This window comes from Natator depressus, chromosome 11 (assembly GCF_965152275.1).
Source record: "Natator depressus isolate rNatDep1 chromosome 11, rNatDep2.hap1, whole genome shotgun sequence".
NCBI lineage: Eukaryota > Metazoa > Chordata > Testudines > Cheloniidae > Natator > Natator depressus.
This window is the reverse complement of record NC_134244.1, coordinates 36,947,168-36,966,182: the sequence shown is the minus strand read 5'-3', so window position 1 is coordinate 36,966,182 and position 19,015 is coordinate 36,947,168. Positions and strand designations below refer to the sequence as shown.

Sequence of the window (19,015 nt, the reverse complement as noted above, 5' to 3'; positions counted from 1 at the left end):
ACCCCCTCCTCCCCAAGAAAGAGAAACTGCGGTGATAAGTGTCACAATAAAAGACACCAATTGCTCACATAAGATGTGTATTTGTTCAAAGAAAAGTGGACAAACGGAATTTCATTAATTGGTATATGACATATATAAACATTAAAAGATGGGTCAGAGCAGACGTACACAGTGTGTGTCTTAGTCAACAATTTGATTTTTAATATAATGTTAACCCTGTTATGATATTTCAAATGCATTTTATTAATCACAATGGACCATGGTTCCACCTTTACAGTTACTACAGTTATCACCACAAAAAACGTCTACAGTACTTTGAAACAAAATGAGTGAATAGTTTCTAAACCAAAACTACAGTGTCACTGAATTGGATGCTTTGGCATGCTGTTTGTTCCCCCACGTGATGTGCCACTTAGTACAGACCTGTTCACCATCTTGGGCACATTGGATCTAAAGCTTTGGACAAAGCCTTTAAATTAAGTAAGTGAGCTGAGACGGCTACAGCAGTAAAAATTTACTTTATATTTCAAGGGAATAGGCTGACAGATCCCTGTAAACTGAGAGTATAAAGAGGGTACATTTTCCAAACAACTATAAAGCAGAGACATGACAAACAAGTCACTTATGACATTTACTGCTTTTTAAATATACTGTAACTAGAGCTATGTGAAAATGGAATATAACAGCTCATAGCTTTTCAAATACTCTTATTATAGTATATAACTTCCTATATTATATTTTCTCATATCTGTCATCTTAAAAGACAAAACTCTTTTGATAAACGTCTATTCGGCAAATTTTGTGGCGAGAATGCAAATTAGAGCAAGAATTACTCAACACTTTTTCAGTGTTGTGAAATATTTGAACACACTTAATCACAACATTTAAAGAAATAAAATTTGTTGCTGGTACCTTCCACTCTTTGTAGTATTACTTTATTATCTAAGAGTGTTTACAGAACGCTCAGTGACAAACTACAAGGTGAAACGCTCACACATATAAAAGCTTGTATATTGCAGAGCGCTGTTCAAAAGATGTGGTGCCTGATTTTCAGAGAGCGCCTCCATTTTTATATCCATAATGAACTCTCGGTACAAAATTATGGACACAGTTGTCAACAGAAACAAAATTGCTCCTCTGAAACCCATTAAGACTAATGAAGTGGAAATGTTGGGGGAGGGGAGGAGTAGGGTGGCCAGATGTCCCGATTTTATAGGGACAGTCCCAATATTCAGGGCTTTGTCTGATATAGGTGCCTATTTCCTCCCATCCTGATTCTTCACGCTTGCTATCTGGTCACCCTGGGGGATAAGAAGCACTTCACAACAATCATATGCCTTTTTGCATCTATAAGAGTCATGCTAACTAATCTGATAGGTGGGTGGGTAGCAATGGAGCAGGAACTCTACTAACCAAGTTCACATCAGAATGTTGAGCTTATCCATACCATTATTTTCTAAGCAAAAAGCCAAGTTCGTGAAGAATCCATCCACTGGTGGTATTTAGGTCCTTAGCAAACTCCTGTTGGTAGCTTTGGAAGTCCTAGTGGTTTTATCAAGTCAGGTCGGTCTATCAATATGCCTTGCTGTCCCTTGTTCTTTTAGGGCCTGATTCTCAAGTATGCCAAGACTGCTTCACAACTCTTCAGCAATGCAAAGGAGCCTTAAAATGGGCATAAATTACATTTACACACACCTTAAGGGCCCTTTACATTGCCAAAGTCAGGTACTGTGGCTTTAGTGTAAATGAGAATCAGGCCCTTACGCTCTATTTTCATTTGATTCACCTTTGAACCTAGAAGAGTACTGTACTGGACTTGATTGATCTGAAAACTTGCAATGTAATCCCTGATGAGATGAAGGTACTTACTGCTACTGTATGTTGTACATTTGCACAGTTAATTTTCCTTATTTGGAAAGAAAATACTATACATCTTTAAAGCACAGAATAAGATCCTGTAATTTGCTAAAAACTTCTTCATTTTCTTCAACAGGGCCCTGAAGTATTTCATTGTTGCATTGTTTTTATACTCCAGACAATTTTTGTCTTTATTTTTATGCAAATAAGGCAACGGTGAGCTCTCAGAATCATATGACCTTATCTAAAATGGCTAAATAGGACATGTTTTAGAACAAAAACCAGCTGACAAGGCCACAAAGAAAAAGACAAATTAACATTTAAAAACAGGCGTGTGTGTATGTGTGATATATACACACACACATAGATATAATTTGATTTCAGATGTATTTCAGGTAAATCAGTGATGGGCTTTTAAAAGTCTTTAATCTGAATCAGATGGGAGTACATAAAAGTGATAGTTTAGTTCAATATCATCTTTAGGTACCAGGAAGATTTAAAACCCTTGAAAAACTCACAGTGCTAAAATATAAAAAATAAAATTAAAAAAGTATGATTTTTTTAAGTGACCCATGGCCTGGAGGCAGAGTTCAGGCAATGACCACTCCCATACTGGCATTGTTATTCCAAAACAAAGTATCTGGTATGGAGGTAAATTATACAGTGTAAAAACTAGCTGAGTAGAGGGGAAAGATAGCATCATATAAACAAGCAGGGAATCAAGGGGGTCTACTTTTTAAAAAAAAACCATAAATGACACATTTTTAAAGCATATCAGAATGAGTGGTGACTGAGCAAGATTTCAGGGCACCCAAATGAGAAGCATAGGTCTAGGTCTTTCTCTTGCTTTAATAGTATTGTGGTGTGACATTCTATACCTTGGGGGAGTGTCCTGTAACCCCCATATTCCTCATTTTTATATAATCGTGATCTTACATACAAAGCATGCCTTGTAAAGTATCAGGGCAAAGGTTATGACCTGCTGAATGTCATCTCTCTCTCCATATATGTTTAATATTAATGCATATGAAGTTATGAGAATTGTATTGTATGGTTGTCACTAAAACATGCTGTAAGTTGGGGAATCAGCCAGATATTAGCTCCACAGAGGCAACAGTAAGGAAAAGTAACCAGCACCCGGGTGTGGTGTTAAACAACCCATCAACAAGGGAGCTACAATTCAATGACTCACCTGTATGAAGTGGAATTGCTCAACCAAGGGAATCGCTCAACCTTGCCTGGAGACTCATGCCCACCCAGACATGCCTGGACTTGTGTTTTCCAAGCACATGGACTGAGGGTATAAAACCAAACATAGGGGGCCCACGCTTGGCCTTCCTCCTTCACCTACCTACGCTGCAAAAAACAAGGACACTCTGAAGATTGCAAATGAGGACATTGGCCCAGATTTCAAGGGTGAAATCTGTGTACTATGAACTGCAATATCCAGTGGGGTGAGAAAAATTGCTTAATCTAGATGTTGCCCAGTCTAATAGGGTTGAGAGTTTAGATTACGTGCTTATATATATATATATATATATATATATATATATATATATATATATATATATATATTTAGATTCATAGATATTTAGGTCAGAAGGGACAATTATGATCATCTAGTCTGACCTCCTGCACAACGCAGGCCACAGAATTTCACCCACCACTCCTGCAAAAAACCTCTCACCTATGTCTGAGCTATTGAAGTCCTCAAATCGTGGTTTAAAGACTTCAAGGAGCAGAGAATCCTCCAGCAAGTGACCCGTGCCCCATGCTACAGAGGAAGGCGAAAAACCTCCAGGGCCTCTTCCAATATGCCCTGGAGGAAAATTTCTTCCCAACCCCAAATATGGTGATCAGCTAAACCCTGAGCATATGGGCAAGATTCAGCAGCCAAATACTACAGAAAATTCTTTCCTGGGTAACTCAGATCCCACCCCATCTACTATCCCATCACAGGCCATTGGGCCTATTTACCATGAATATTTAATTACCAAAATCATGTTATCCCATCATACCATCTCCTCCATAAACTTATTGAGTTTAATCTTAAAGCCAGATAGATCTTTTGCCCCCACTGCTTCCCTTGGAAGGCTATTCCAAAACTTCACTCCTCTGATGGTTAGAAACCTTCGTCTAATTTCAAGTCTAAACTTCCCGGTGGCCAGTTTATATCCATTTGTTCTTGTGTCCACATTGGTACTGAGCTTAAATAATTCCTCTCCCTCTCCGGTATTTATCCCTCTGATATATTTATAGAGAGCAATCATATCTCCCCTCAACCTTCTTTTAGTTAGGCTAAACAAGCCAAGCTCCTTGAGTCTCCTTTCATAAGACAAGTTTTCCATTCCTTGGATCATCCTAGTAGCCCTTCTCTGTACCTGTTCCAGTTTGAATTCATTTGAATTATTTATTTTATTTTATTTTGGTAACTAAATCTGACATTTTGTCTATCACTTAATATCACTTAAAATCTATCTTTTGTAGTCAATAAACGTGTTTTACTGTTTATCTTTACCAGTGAGTTTGTGTGAAGTGTGTGGGAAATCTGCTCAGATTTTGCAAAGGCTGGTGTATATCCACTTTCCACTGATGAAGTGGTGAACCAATTAATACATTTGCACTACTCATCTTGAGCAATGCAAGATGGTATGCTCCCAAGGTACAGTGCTGGGAGCTGGTGGGTTTTGGCTCTGGTGCCTTTCTCTGTTTGATTCATGAATGGCTCTGGAAGCATTCATGCAATATAGCTGGGCGTGGGGTTCAACATGCTGTTGTGCTGAGTGGTAACAGCACCTGGAGGGGATTGCTGCTGGTCACTAGGAAGGCATTGTTAGAGACAGCCCAGGCTGGAGAGATAAAGGAGCACAGTGGTCCCACAGTTCCAGGCTGCACCCTGGGGAGCCCATCACACATGGTTGATATTACTTCCTTAAAATGCTCATCAATATTGCTCTGTGAGCTAGGGTCAGATTTTCATAAGAGTTAAGGACCCACAACTGGGGCCAGATTTTCAAAATAGCTGAGCTGCCACTTAGGTGCCAAAACAAGTAACCAGACTTTCAGAAGACCTCATCAGACAGGGTTCTCAGCACTTTTAACAATCTGGCCATTAGTGTCACACTCAGTGTTCCCTCTAATTTTTCCCACCCATGTGTGGAATGAATTTTGTTATGTGCACCAATACAGAAGTGATGTGTGACACATCACCTTCATATTGGTGCACATAACAAAATTCATGTGGCGGGGTGGAGCCAAGGAGTTTGAACTGGGAGAGGGGGCTCAGGGCTGGGGCAGAGGGTCGGGGTGCGGAGGGATGAGGGCTCTGCCTGGGGATGTGGGCTCTGGGGTGGGGCCCGGGATGAGGTGCTCAGGGCTGGGGCAGCGGGTTGTGGTGCATAGTGGGTGAGGACTCCGGCTGGGGGTGCAGGCTCTGGGGTGGGGCCAGGGATGAGGGGTTTGGGGTGCAGGCTGCCCCGCGGCTACAGTAGGGAGAGAGGACTCCTCGGAGCTCTCGCTCCCCAGTGCGGCAGCTCCAGGGCTGGGGCCCCAGGATAGACACCGCTCCCCTGAGCGCAGTAAATCTGGGTCAGAGCTGGGTTGGGGCTAGGGGAGGAGCGCCTCTCCCCCGGTTGTGGCAGGGATGGGCCGGGCTTAGTTGGAGCAGGGGGAGGGGTGTCTCTACCTCAGCTGCGGCAGGGCTGGGGCTGGGCTGGGGCCGGCAGGGAGAGGAATTTCTCCCCGCTGCAGCCTGAGCACCTGCGAGGTACTTAATAGACTGCTGCGTGGCCGTGCAGTTTAGAGTGAATTTAGATCACAATGGGAGCTTCTGGGTGTTGAGTGATTTTGAACCTCTGCCCCCTTAAAGAAGGGTGTTTGTGGGTGTGGAGCTCTTGAAAATCTAGCCCCGTGCACTTTTGGACTTCAGGCTTTTAATGTCAAATAAGAATCTGTGGTTTTAAGTGAATGATGAAGTTCCAAGTTTCTGGGACCAAGAGTTCTGTGTGTATAATATGTTACAGGAAGCTTATCTCATAAAGTGATTGAGTTGCAGCAAGTTAACGAGATGGCAGTCAATCAAGCCTGAGGTGCACATGGAGAAAGATGCTCCTCTGAGGAGCTCTGCATGGAGCCACGGTGGTCACTGTTTGGTTCAAGAGGTATCTTAAGTTCATGTTAATTAACTAAAACAGTTCTATATTCTGAGAATGAGATACTCAACATGTTTGGGAGGGAGTTGTGTTTAAAAGGGTATACTTTAAAAAAAGAAAAAACTGTATATTTTCTTTGTGTGTCATCTGCAAGTGGTACATACATTTGTTATAATTCATTCTGTTTTGCATTATCCTGAACTTAGTCTGTTTTTTGCTTTATTGTAAGAAAAGAAAACTAAGAAGTAGTGGGGCCAAAGGCACAGTTTAGTTGGCACACAGTAAAGTTTGGAGCAGGGGCCAATGAAACTAAGCCCCATGAGAAATGTCACAACTGCATAGCGTAGCTGGTGACCTGCAGAGTCAGGATACCACCTGTCATTGAGGGACTCCTGGCCCTGCAGCACGTGGACTGTAAGCAGCAAACAGGGGACAAAGGCTTCGGTGGGATTAGCGCTAGTGAGGCATAGAGCAATCAGCACATGCTCCCTGAAGTACAAAGATGAGAGGCACAGGGATGGCAAGGCATACAGGATTTTGTGGAGCTGTTTCAGATCACATGCATCTACTGCCTCTGCTCCTGCTTTTCCATAGACAGCAATAAACAGGAAGCTTTCTGAACTAAGTTCTCCACTTAGTGGTGCATATCAGTAGGAGGGGCAAAGTTCACAGCCTGGAGGACTGTATGTGTTAAGTATGAAGAGGAATAATCTGATCCTGGAGTATCAGGTGGGAGAGGATTCAGAGCTGAGGGGGATGGCTCTGAGTTCTTGGGTGGTAAAGAGAAAGAGAAGGGTCTGTTAATAGGGTTTCCAAACCTCTTAGATTGGCCTGGAGTCTCCAGGAATTAAAGATTAATCTTTAATTAAAGATTATGTCATGTGATGAAATCTCCAGGAATACATCCAACCAAAATTGGCAACCCTAGCTTTTAACCTAAGAGATAAGTTGTATTTGTTCCTAAGTGGGAGCTGGGTTGAGTGCACCAAGGAATGGAATTAACTCATAATGGAAGGTGTGGGTAAATTGAGAGCGTGTATGAGTGGTGGAGACATGGTCGAGGCAGATGGTAGGGTAAGAGCTAGATTAGAGGGGAAGAGGTTGGAACTAGGAGAAAACAACAAATGGATCACTGAGGGATACATGATGATTTCTCCTACCTGGCCCTGTGATGTCAAGTATTCCACTTTCCCATTATGAAATGGATAGGAGGAGGAGAAGGGGAGAGGGACCCCTTCTTTCTTCCCACTTCCTTACCAGTTTCATTTACTTCCTACCAAAACACTTCTCTGCCTCAGCCCCCACCTTCTCTGAACCACAGTGTCCCAGCTTTTCATTTTGTAAATACGATCACCCTGCCATGGGAAGCAGGACAGTTTGCAGATTGCTACCCGCTAATCTGTTTATTTTGGGCTAGTCACCACTTCTTTGGAGAGATCAAATACACCCTTGCTTGGAACACATTCTGACTGTCTCTTGTACACATATTTTAAAGAAGGAATTGCATATATCAGGGCAGTGGGCTGATGGACATATATTGGGGCATTCCTGATAAAAGCAGTGGAAAAGGTTTTAAAATCTTGGGGTCCTACATGTCATCTAATTCTTAGCCTCAGCAATGGCACCTTGACATAGAATCCAAGATGATGAGACAGTTAAGGAGCAGAGGGGCTACAAATGGGCTGGATTCATTGTTTCCCCTCAGAAGGTATAAAGTATTTGACTAGGAATGAAAATTTCAGTACAATCTGAAGATAAAAACAGAATCCCCGAGGAACCAATCTTCCTGGCAAAACACAGAAACAATGATAGCTTGTTGTGTGGATCAAGGGGAGCATCGCGACCCTAGATTAGTACTTCAGTTGACAAAAGCCAAGGAAAATAAGTGCTGTAGTTGCTCACTAGGAATAATCCAAAGGAGTAACATGGCAGCTCTGTGGAGGGGTAAAAGTCAAACTACCTCTTTATCAGCCTAAAACCCACCCTTAATTCTGCCCCCTCAGGCCATCTATCAGGCATCAGAGCAAGGGGTATTTCTGAAGGCCAACTTTCAGTCAAAATGCATGAAGGCTCTTTATGATATCAAAAGTGAAATACAGTCTAGGTCATTTAGTGAATCCAGTTGCCAAAGTAGGACAGCTTCTCGGAGTACATTTTTTAGTTTTTTTCTCCAGTCTAATTTTAAAAGTTCCAAATAATAAAGATGCTACCATTACCTGAGGGAGACTTCTACAACCGATCATTGCCTGGTCAGCCTTATTAAACAGCATTTTGAATTACATCAAACAAACAGAAGTTTATATATATATATATATACACATACTGACTTATCAGAACTGTCTTGTAACTTTATTTAGTTCTTATGATAAAGTTGGCTGACATCTTGAAGAGAAAATTCCACAGGAACTGTGGTACTAATTAGCACCATATTATTATATATAGAAGCCTTCCTATGATTTAAATGTCCTGTGTTCTTGTGCAACCGAATTGCAAATTATTAGACAAAACACTCTAAGGCAAGTAAATTAGTGAAATGCTGAGATTCGGTTATATTAAATAAAAATACAGCTAAGTTTCTATATATTGTCTTATTTTGCTCATGAAACCCAATAGCAGTAAATGATTAAAAAAAATAAGAATAATGTATATTAAAATAAAAGACACAGAAACAACATTAAGATTCTAATCTAAATCAACAACAGCAATGAACTTCCGCATAAAGGTAATTTCTAAAATAGTCATTGTACTTCACAGATTTTTTTATGGTGGACACCAAGACCCTGATCCGACAAAGAAATTAAGCTTCCCTGCTGGGATAAATGAAGGTGGGGGGAGTAGCTCCCTTTTATGGAAAGCCAGCCAGCCAGCCAGCCAGTTAGCTATAAAATTGCTCTTAGTTGCTGTTCTAATTGCTCTACCTGTAAAGGGTTAAAAAGTCTCACTGCTAAGTACAGGGAAAAAGGAAGTGAGTGGGCACCTGGCCAAAAGAGCCAGTGGGAAGACTAGAACTTTTTTAAAATTGAAAAATGACTCCCCTTTTGTCTGTCTGTTGTTGTTCTCCCGGGGAGAGGTGGACAGAACAGCTATGCTGTAAGAAGCTTGGGCCAGATATGAAAAAAATCATCAGTATCATACCTAGAAACTACTCATTTAAAACCCCAGATAGTAGATCAGGAAATGTTTAGGAAGATGTGATTATGTGTTTATCCCTTTTATTCCTTTATGGCTTATGGATTCCTTTGTGCTAACCCCAGGTGTTTTTGTTTTGCTTGTAACCTTCAAACTGGACCTCAAGAAAGCTATTCTTGGTGCTTAATCCTTGTATTTGCTCTTTTAAAATCTAGCAATAGCCTGAGTTCCCAGAGAGGGGACATGATTTTTTTTATTTAGCTGGTGGCAACAGTTGATTTCTTTTTTTCTTTCTTTCTTAGCTCTTCCCCGGGGTGTGTGTGCGAGAAAGGGCGTAAGGGTACCCCACAGAAAGGAATTCCCAAGTGAGCCTTCCTGGTCCCTCAAAGGTAGGGTGACCAGAAAGAAAGTGTGAAAAATCGGGACGGAGGTGGGGTGGGGGGGGGTAGGGGGAACAGGTGCCTATATAAGACAAAGCCCCAAATATCAGGACTGTCCCTATAAAATCAGGACATCTGGACACCCTGCTCAAAGGGGTTCTGCACTTGGGTGGTGGCAGCATCTACCCATCCAAGGTCAGAGAAAAGCTGTAACCTTGGGAGTTTAATACAAACCTGGAGTGGCAAGTATTAATTTTTAGAGTCCTTGCAGGCCCCCATCTTCTACACTCGAAGTGCCACAGTGGGGAATCAGCCTTGACACTAGCAATGCTGGATTGGGGCCCATTATATTTTGTGGTGTGTGACCTCAAAGCCCCTGTTGACTTTTCTCTTTTTATGGCCTTAATTTTAGGTGCATATGCATATTTGTTTTGTGCCCAATGGTTTTTTGTGTGATAGGCTTATGAAATGTAAACAATACAGTAAACATTTTCAATTCTTGTATGAAGTTAAGTACGGTACTACAGGAATCTGATCATTTACTTTCAATTTTGACCGACGTTTTCTGCTAGCTTCCAACAGGAACTTAACATAATCAATAACAAAGAAATCAAACAAGAAATAAACTTTCACAGAGAAAAGAAAGAATGGAAAAGGAATTGTATACTATATCAAGATACTATTTTTCTAATTACATGGCATGTAACCTAGTTTTACTTATTGTGTGTTATCCAAATGGAAAACAAAGGGCATGTTTAAGCATTCCAGATATAAAGAAAATCTCCCAATCTGTCTTTGTTCTGTATTTTACTAAGCTCTTTGGAGAAAGGACTCCAGTACTACAGTACTTCATAAATCTGTAGCACTACAGTACACAAGTAAAATGTGAACAGCATTAACCTTAGATGACCAAACCCTGAAGTCTTTATTGCAAGTTATCACAAGCCCATTTACTGATAACACATACTCAAAAAACCCACCTCGCTGGTTGGGTGGGCTTTTTTTGTTTTTTTGCAAATTTGCAATTTGAAACTATCGTAACTGCTTCTCTCCCAATTAGGACTAAATCCTTTTAAAATCAGATGACATATTAGATGGTTAAATTGGTTTAAGATGCAGTAGTTGAACTTTCAAATGTATTGCATTCATTATATTATTTTTGCTTTTCTCTTGCTCAAATATAGGACATCTTTTTGCTATCTTTACTTAGTATTACCTTAATGTGTGAGCAGTCCTATTCTACGCATAGTGAAAGTACACTTATAAAGTTTGCATATGATACCAAACTGGGAGGGGTTGCAAGTGCTTTTGAGGATAGGATTATAATTCAAAATAATCTGGACAAATTGGAGAAATGGTCTGAAGTAAACAGGATGAAATTAAATAAGGACAAATGCAAAGTATTCCACTTAAGAAGGAACAATCAGTTACACACATACAAAATGGGAAATGACTGCATAGGAAGGCAGTATTCTGGAAAGGGATCTGGGGGTCATAGTGGACCACAAGTTAAATATGAGTCAGCAGTGTAACACTGTTGCAAAAAAAGCTAACATCATTCTGGGATGTGTTAGCAGGAGTGTTGTAAGCAAGACATGAGAAGTAATTCTTTCGCTCTACTCTGTGCTGATTGGGCCTCAGCTGGCGTATTGTGTCCAGTTCTGGGCGCCACATTTCAGGAAAGATGTGGACACATTGGAGAAAGTCCAGAGAAGAGCAACAAAAATGATTAAAGGTCTAGAAAACATGACCTATGAGGGAAGATTGAAAAAAAATGGGTTTGTTTATTCTGGACAAGAGAAGACTGAGAGGGGACATGATAAGCATTTTCAAGTGCATAAAAGGTTGTTACAAGGAGGACGGAGAAAAATTATTCTTCTTAACCTGTGGGGATAGGACAAGAAACAATGGGCTAAATTGCAGCAAGGGCAGTTTAGGTTGGCCATTAGGAAAAACTCCCTGTTGTGGTGGTTAAGCTCTGGAATAAATTGTGTGTGTGTGTGTGTGTGTGGGGAGCAGGGAATGTTGCCGAATAACTGCAGATATGTTTTCTCTATTGTTGCACAGACATTTGGGGGGATTATTAATGGAACTGTTTGTAAAATATATTTAAACTGTGGTGCAGTATTATTTCTCCATCAGATGTTCAAACTGACTTCTCCTCATCTTCATAGTTGATTTTATATTTTTTTCATTACATTGCACAATTAATTATCCACAGCCATATTTTCTGTAAGGCCCCTACCACACAAATCAAGTTCCCACCTCTTCCTCAATGGAGGGACACTGTGCAGTGAATTTGGTATGATTCCAGTGTACAGTGAGGACTGGATTTGAGGCAGAGGAAGTGCATGTTCAGCACAGCATGGAGCCCTGTTTTATAGAAGCCTCTTATGTAGCAGTATGTCAGTTATCTGACAATGCCCAGCTCTTCTTATTCCCTCTACCTTCCACAGAGAGGCCACATAAGGGCACTCTCTAGGCTACTTAAGTCCAATGTCTCAAGTTAATTCTGTGGAACAGCTGCAGTGCTGCTTCTTAGCTGGGGCGGATTCCTCCCCCTGCCCCATTGCACATTTCTCCAGAAGGTAGCTGAGGCACTGGAACCTGGATTTGACCCTCAGAGAATATTTACTGTTGTGCGGAAAGTTACTGAAATATATTACAGTTGCCATAAACTCCTTTTAATCGGGACAACCTTAACCAGGAGGACTGCTTTATTGGGATGTCTCCCCAGATAACTCATTAGCCTAATGACAGTGACTAGTAAAGACAGCTGCTTAATTAGGATAGAATTAGCATAAATTCCTCTTAATGAGAGAGCACTGGGCTAGTGCCAAGTGGTGCTTAATTAAGTGCTAAATAGGTATGTAATTCTTACAAAAGTTCCCAAGTAAAAATTAAAAGCGGAAAAAATAAAGATAAAATGCAGGGAGTATCATTTTTTATTCTTTGTTATTTAGTGCACTGCTTTATTTCAGGTTAAGCTCATTGTGATTCTGTATATGTGTCTGTGCAAAATGTTATCTTTTAATGGGGACAGCTGCTTAAGGAGAACAATGACTGTTCAAATAAGCTGACTCTGTTCTACTTTTTGGACCACGATTTGTTGAGAGCTAGCTCGCTAGCTATGACAGAAAACCTAAGTGCAGATATATAGAGCAGCCATGATATCACATACACGATTGGCACAGTTACTTTCTGATAACTAGACTTGGCAGAATTTGATTTTTATTTTTTTAATAATTTTGATGGATAATATCAATGTTTATTTTTAAGCATTTTTTTTTCAATTTTTACTGATTTAGATTTTCAGAGTTGTGGGAAATTATGTCTGACCCTCTCCAATAATTATTTAATGACAGTAGATATTGAGAGCAAAAAGTTAAAAGTACCTAAATGGAGCTCCTGCTCCAGCTCCACTAACACAAGCATTACAAACCCTTTCATATACATTATAGTAGGACTCTAATAAGTTCTCAAGCAGCATTTTTCTTACTTTGCCTATCTGTAAATTTTGGATTATTATTGATGGAAATACTTTTCGTCGGTTAGTGTGTGTATAGTGAAATAAATGTTTACAAGCATTTACCAATTAATAATCTAATCCTTCCAAGGTTACTGCTAACATACTATTCAGTATCCTCTGGATGCTTTAAAGAATAAAGCATATGAATGCCAAATTTCAAAGATATATAGTCATCATATTCAGAATAAAAGATTCCCATTTTATTAGCCTACTCAGTGACTATGCTTTCCTTTATATAGTGGATTTTTTGTTGATTATCTAGTCTTGTGCTAATCTAAAGGTCAGTAAACCAGAATACAAGGAGCTTTAAATAGAAGAGAACTATTTACCAAATTACTATTGTCTTTCCTGCATGCACTGAATTATCTTAGATCAGGAGAGAAGGGAAGACCTGGTGTCACCATATTGATGAGACTGTAAGCAACAGTTCTTAATGTACAAAACATTTAATCGTTTTAATTGCCTTTGAAGATACAGTTGAAGATACTTCCAAAAAAGTCTTCAGACCTACCCTACTGCACGCAGGATTTAGAGCTTAAACCAAAAAGACATCTCCGGAGATGACCATCAGCAGTGATACTAATAAACAGAAGCACTAGAAGCCTTTCCAACACAAATACATTTGTAAATTTAAAAAAAATTCCTAATCAGATATGCCTTATCCTGTTTTTATAGTACCTCAGAAAGTACAAGCCAAAAAGTTGTATTTTTCTACACATCTAGAGACTATTCTGGTTGAAACACCACACCCTTGTATCTGTCTTCCTGTTTCCCTATGCATTCTGTTCTATTACATGGTGATTCAGGCCAATGCTCTGTATAGGAAGACCATTATTTTGAGTTGCATTGTAGCACTGGAGTGGTTACAGGCTCACAAAAGGGTTTCTGTAAAACTTGGGAAATGAAAAATGTGGGGATTTCATTCTAAATACAGCAATTAAGAAAACCTACTGTAGTTTATATAATGCTCAAAGCACACAACAGTGTCATGGTACCCTTCATTTACAGCTACAAGATCCAGGAACTAGTCGCTCTGTAGCTTCTTCACTGTAACAACAATAAAGAACCTCATTCCCTTTACACCCTTGTGCAGGGACAATGAACAACTATAATGCTTGTACTCCCTGAGTGTTAATAATTGTTCCTGCCTAATACTTTGGTAATACTAGGATCGTGTGGTGGGAAGACCATGGCACACCCCACCATGCTGCACCCTTCCCAAAAGTGATCCATTGGGATACATAATTGGCTGTCCCCAGTGCTGCCCACCCCAAGCATTCAAAAATCAGGAGTCTGCCCCCCCAAAATCATGACATTGACTTGAAAATCATGGGATTTTAAAATAATAAATGTGGTGTCCTTTTTATTTGCTTTCTGGTATTGGAATTGTTAGGGTTCACATTTTCAGGCTTTTCTCCATAGCCACAAAACTAGAAACTTTTTTAAAAAAAAAGAAAAGTGAGATTCTCAGGTACTAAATGGATTCCAGCAGCTGGTGCTAAAAGAAAAACATCAAATGTTCACAAAGTTTGCAACACTCTCTCTCTGCCCTGCAGGAGTTATTGTGCTTGCATGAAACTTAATAGCTTCTGGAGTTCCCACTCTGGAGATTGGATTGCTTCCACTCCCACGGTGAGGTGTGGCTTAATGCGTCAATAAGAGTATGTGTGAGCGTATATTCAATGAAAGAGGAAAAAAAGACTAATCAAAAAGGGGGAATAATAGATGGACAAAGGAGGAGGGAAGGAGATGGAAAAACAAGAAGGAGACAGTATGGCTGAATGCTTGAAAATCTGATTGGTTGCTTAAACAAACAAATATGCAAGGCCTTGATCCAGGAAGCTCTTAACTGTGTGTGTAATTTTAAGCACACAAGGAGTATTACTGAAGTGAATGTGACGTGAACATACTTAAAGTTATGCACATGCTTATAGTACTTTTCTGGACTGTTACCTCCTAAATTCACTAATATCACACATGTTAAGTCCATTTTAAGAAATCTAGATGAGAAATCCCTTTGTCTACCTATACTAATTAAGTGTATACATTGAACTATATAAAGGTTTTCAAATATCCCTGGGGGTAGAAATAGGACCATAACATAGCATGAAAGTTTTCCTGGTCATAACATTTCACTGCCTCACTCTTTATTTACAAGATATTTTCAGTACATTCCTAACCTTGCTTCAGTTATGACACTGCCTCTTGTTGTCCTTCTGTCATCCTTCTGGATGTTTAGATAAGGATTGATGGGTCTCTATATATTTGGGGCACATCAGGTTAAGAGTTGGGTTTATGTCATACCCTTAGGTTTAGCATTTTGTAGTCATTTCATTTTTGAGTAAGGAGGGCTTTCTACAACCACCACTGTTCAGACTGGCTCTGGCACTTCACATTTTAATTCAAAGCAACAGAATGCTGAATTGAAGAATGTATAAGAGTGATTTGAAGTTAACTCTGGAGTTGGACAACCTGAAAATATCACCAACCTTAGTGAAATGTGTAAAAACAAAACAAAAAAACCCAACAGAAAGACATTAATACTGGCCTGTTTGAAAAAACCTTGCCTGGAAGTGTCAACATGATAAAAGCTGGCTTCTGATGTGTTTCACATTTGTTAATTAAAATATGATGGAAACTCATCCCAGCACAGTCTATAAAGCCGTGAGTGCACAGAATCATGTCAACCATCTGCTGGAATGCTGAGGGCATTATTAAGACTGACTGCAAGCCCCCTAAATGGTCTATTACAGAGGAGTGCTAATAACACCTGCTGCATAAACTCTGTGAAGCTAGTAAGGAAAAACACTTTGAGGCAAACCCCAGCATTCTCAGTTGATTCTCTGCAATGCACCATTTCACTGAGCCAAAATTGCTCAGGAGGCTTTTTTAAAACACAGTGGCTTCTTGGAGCTTGTCCCCAGACCTGGTTCCCAGAGACGTCTACCCTTTTCAGCAATTAATGATTGCCTATATGGTAATTTAAAGGTTGTGAGAAGTTGATGGATGCAGACAGCAGCAGTCTGGGGCCCCTAAAAAATACCATCCGAATTAGTCTAGAGTCACTTTGAGAAAAATGAAAGCAATTGCTGAGTCAGAATGGGGCTGTTCATTGTGAAGACACATTGGGGCCAAATTCTCCCTTCAAATGCACACTACACCTATTGATTTCAATGCAACTCAGGCAGGTACCTGCCTTTAATTGGCAAAACTCCCATTTATTTACCATATCCCATTGCCAAATGGAATTTCACTGTGACATTAAGGATGGTCCCCAGGTCCTGCTGCTTCAAAAGCAAAGACCCCCAACTACCTGAGCTAAAGGAGAATCTCCTTTGTTAGCAGTATCGGGCCTATGACATAGTTGGACAATTTAGATTCCATTCAGCATAATGCATAACCTCTGTAGCCAGCTGATTACAACATGCTAATCTCCAATAGCACAGCAGTTAAATGCTGTTGGATAATGAGTTTTATGCTGTGGCTGAATCAACAGCTTTGGACAGTGCATTCCTCTTTTTATGCCGAAAACATGTAGCACATGCAGCATCAGTGCAAACTCCTTCACACTACATGGAAATGAGCCTTAACCATGACCTGGAGGGATCATCTTTAGGGATAAGTTTTGATGGGCAAAAAGAATGTGTTGTTCAATCATATTGGAGAGAACCCAGGCTACAATACGACTAAGGCCTTGTCTACACTACAGACTTTTGTCGACAAAAGTTATGTTGACGCTCAAAAAGCGCTATAATAAAAATCAGTATTGCATGTTCACACTCACTCTCTCTGTCAGCAGAGCGTGTCCACACTTGGGGCACTTGCATCGATAGTGTGAGCAGTGCATTGTGGTTACCTATCGCACAGCTCGACACCTTCTGCCGCTAGGTCTTACGGGAAGGCAGAGCCAATCACGGCGCATCTTGGGACAGGGCTCAATGTTCCATGATGCATTACTTTCTGTCCCAGCATTCCATTGGCTTCCAGGTTTCTTTCACGGCATTTTTCAGTGTTCCTTGTTTGCTGTACAACCCGGCATCTTTGTGAGAAGGGATGAATCCTGCACTGCTCTCCTATGCTCTGATAGCGGTCATGAAGACATTGCGGATGGCAGTGCAGTTAATTGAAAAGTTCCTAATTGAAGAAGACTCCCAGTTGCCTGACATGCTGTGTGATATGGATAGGAGCAACTTTAGATTGCTTTTGGCATTCACAGAACAGCTGCAGAGGGTGGGACCATCACTTTTGGGCTCAGGAGACAAGCACTGAATGGTGGGATTGTATTGTCATGCAGGTGTGAGATGACAAGCAGTGGCTACAGAACTTTTGGATGCGGAAAGCCACCTTCCTGGAACTGTGTGCAGAGCTCGCCCCAGCACTGTGGCACAAGGACGCCAGAATGAGAGCTGCCCTATCGGTAGAGAAGCATGTAGCAATCGCTGGGTGGAAGCTGACGACTCCAGACTGCTACCGGTCGGTCGGGAATCAATTTGGAGTTAGGAAGTTGACCATTGGGGCTGCATTAATGCAAGTGTGCAGCATAATTAATCACATCCTGCTACGAAGGACTGTGACTCTGGGAAATGTGGGTGAAGTAGTGGACGGCTTTGCAGAAATGGGTTTCCCTAACTGTGGAGGGGTAATAGATGGCACACATATTCCAATTTTGGCACCAGACCACCTTGCAGTGGAGTACATCAATAGGAAGGGGTACTTCTCCATGGTGTTGCAGGTGCTTGTGGATCACCATGGATGTTTCACTGACATCGATGCGGGGTGGTCTGGGAAGGTGCATGACCCATGCATCTTCAGGTACATTGGCCTGTATAAAAAGCTACAAGAGGAGACTTTCTTTCCAGACCAGAAGATTACAGTGGGGGATGTTAAAATGCCCATAGTGATCCTGGAAAATCCGGTGTACCCCTTACAGCCGTGGCTTATAAAACCTTACATGGGAAACCTGGACAGCAGTAAGGGGCAGTTCAACAACAGGCTGAGTAGGTGCCAAATGACAGTGGAATGTGCCTTTGGCAGATTAAAGGTGCTCTGGTGATGCCTTTAATGCAGGTTAGACCTCAATGAGGAGAATAGTCCCATAGTCATAGACGCGTGTTGTACGTTGCATAATCTCTGTGAAGCTAAGGGTGAAAGGTTTGCTCGGGGGGTGGAGTGTTGAGGCAGACCACTTGGCTGCTGATTTTGAGCAGCCAATACCAGGGCTATCAGAGGGGCTCAGAGGGGGCAATTCAGATCAGGGAGACTTTAAGGTAACACTTTGAAAATGAGAACCAGTAATGTATATTTCTGTGATGGGTGCTGCAAAGTTACATTACATGTAGTTTTCCTAGGTAGCATCCAGCTCCTTATAGAACAGGCAGGTCTTAGGTGTAGCACCGGAGTGACAGTTTGCCTCCCTTGCCTTATTGTATGCCAGCCTCAGCTTTTTTATCTTCGCTCTGCACTGCAGAGTGTCCCCATCACAGCCCTCTTCTCACAAGCCTCGAGAAATATGCCCATAGGTATCAAAATTCCTACAGCTGAAGAGCAGCTGGGACTGCACAGCCTCTTCTCCCCCATATACTGAGCAGCTCCAACAGCTCCACAGTGGTCCAAGCGGGAGAGTGTGATAACCTGCCATGGTCACCTGGGAAGATGCGATGAGACCTCTCCATGCCGAGCAAACAGAAAATGGATTTTCAAAATTTCCAGGGCTTCTCAGGGGGAGGGGCGGATGGTTGTTTACCTGGCTGCTGGGCAGTGGAGTTCAAATTGCTGACCAGAGGGGTCAGGATGGGCATTGTGGGACACGTCCTGGAGGCCAATTAAAGCAATAAAATCAAGCGTGGTGTCTACACTGGACTTTGTTGACAAACATTTTGCGCAAAAAGCCTTATGTCTCTCATCGAGGTGGTTTTATTTTGTCGCGAAAACAGGGCATTTTTGCCGCCAAAAGTTGCAACACAGCGTGT

The 19,015-nt window shown here is 41.2% G+C and overlaps 1 protein-coding gene across 1 annotated transcript in view; it reads right to left on the bottom strand.

The window, feature by feature from the left end:
• XIRP2 (xin actin binding repeat containing 2) overlaps window positions 1-19,015 on the bottom strand; it is a 157,936-nt gene that overhangs the window by 70,109 nt on the left and 68,812 nt on the right. The window lies entirely within an intron of this gene.